Raw genomic sequence first — 1,954 nt, forward strand, 5'->3', positions numbered from 1 at the left:
AAACCCACAGAGTAAACCTACCCTAAGCCCCAGAGTAAACCTACCCTAACCCACAGAGTAAATCTACCCTAAACCCACAGAGTAAACCTACCCTAAACCACAGAGTAAACCTACCCTAAACCCACAGAGTAAATCTACCCTAGACCCACAGAGTAATTCTACCCTAAGCCCCAGAGTAAACCTACCCTAGGCCCCAGAGTAAACCTGCCCTAAGCCCCAGAGTAAACCTACCCTAAACCCACAGAGTAAACCTACCCTAAACCCACATGTAGCATATACGTTGCACAAAATGGTCACTAATCACTAAAGGGTGAGTAAAGGAGGGACCCTAGGTACTAACATTACGCAATATAATCATAATGGACTAGTGTTCAGAAGAGTAAGGTACAGCTCAAGGAGAGAGAGGCAGAGACTGGAAGGGTTACTTTTGATGGTACCATGTATTGAATATAATTAAAGACAAAGACAAAACATACATTTAACATTCAGAGAGAGAGAATGGCCATTCTAAGAGTAAAACCCACAATGTGTTACAAGGTTTCAATATTCAAATAATTACCCAGTTCAAAGGTTATTTACAACAGTTCAATATTCAAATCTAATATTCAATTCAACATTGATCGGGAGCGCACAGATCAATGGAGAGCTCACACGCACAGTCCAACGCAGAGTGAACGTTAACAGTTCATACGACCCAGATGTACCAGTTCAGAAAGACGTCCATGTGTGGGAATAGTGTAAGTAGCTGGAGCAATGGGTCGCAGAATAAGTGCGTGAGCGAGTGCAAGAGTTCGTGTCGGCTACAGGAGCCTCCTACCAGCCCGAGCTGAGCAGAGGGATGGAAGGGGTCCTGGTAGGAATCTTCAGCAGCTGAGTTGATTCAGGTTCATTAGGGTTAGCTCGCCATCTAGATCTGGCCTGTATAAACAACAGGACCAACGTTATTCCAATAAATCTATGTGTACACAATTCACCAATCTAAATATCAAAACAATAATACTAACTGTATTACAGTGGATAAATAATTTCACATGTAAGGTCAATATTATACAATATATCCAAAGTATTCCAAACAATAAACAATTACTTGTAACTGAATTAAATAACTTTCAGTCACATAAATCAGTCGCAATAAAGCTTTGCAGTTAAAATGCATATAAGTACATTTCAATAGAACAAGGATGGATAATATAAACAGACATGTCACATTAAATACAATTCATTCAGACAACAATACTGTCCACTGTTTGGCATTGATAGCAAATGCTAACCGGACCCATGTTATCCTATGGGGTGGCTAATGCTAAGCTAACCAACCAAACAATATAGGAAGCATGGACTCACCGATTCCGCTTATCTCATTTAAATGCGCAGTCATTCGCGGCGGTTTCGGACTGATAGTCGGCTCCTACAAGTCATCAGTTCATGCAATAAGTTTCAGAACATGACATGATGAGTTAATAGTAATCTGAAGCAAAGCATACCTTGTAGCAAACATTTGTATTGCTCTCCTCTCGCATGTTACCGGCAGCTTCCGGGTAGCGCTTAATAAAGCTAGCTAATTGGTCGACCGCAGTCATGTGACCAAAGGCATACAAGGCACGTGAGAATCAAAGAACAAAAAGGCAGGGCAAGAGAACACAGTGAGAGCGGTTTCGGCACCCGCGTTACACCCTCCCCCCTTAAGACCATGCACCTCCGTGTGCATGTGAGGCAACGTGAACAGACGATTGTGAGTTGTAGTTTGCTACTGAGGAAGTACTAAGTGCTTCACTACAGACATCTGCCAAACTATGGAACAATGTCTGGATCACCGAGATTAAAGGGTTTCCTAACGTAGAATAGCGGAGGCGGTCAGGCGGCTGACGTTGTCCTTGACGAACGACGGACCGTATCATTAGGCTCCGCTACACGGCAAGGTTGGCTCTGAGTCGTCAGGGACAACCGATGGATT

The 1,954-nt window shown here is 43.0% G+C and overlaps 1 long non-coding RNA gene across 1 annotated transcript; it reads right to left on the minus strand.

Annotated features, from left to right (window-relative positions):
* Nucleotides 1–263: 263 nt before the first annotated feature.
* Nucleotides 264–1,502, minus strand: LOC121630506. Its single transcript, XR_006008541.1, has 3 exons — nt 1,485–1,502; nt 1,345–1,408; nt 264–918 (listed from the first exon to the last, which is right to left on the minus strand). It is a non-coding gene; the product is annotated as an uncharacterized LOC121630506 (long non-coding RNA).
* Between the last annotated feature and the right edge of the window lie 452 nt (nt 1,503–1,954).

The sequence above is a fragment of the Melanotaenia boesemani genome, chromosome 19 (assembly GCF_017639745.1).
Source record: "Melanotaenia boesemani isolate fMelBoe1 chromosome 19, fMelBoe1.pri, whole genome shotgun sequence".
Taxonomy (NCBI): Eukaryota; Metazoa; Chordata; class Actinopteri; order Atheriniformes; family Melanotaeniidae; genus Melanotaenia; species Melanotaenia boesemani.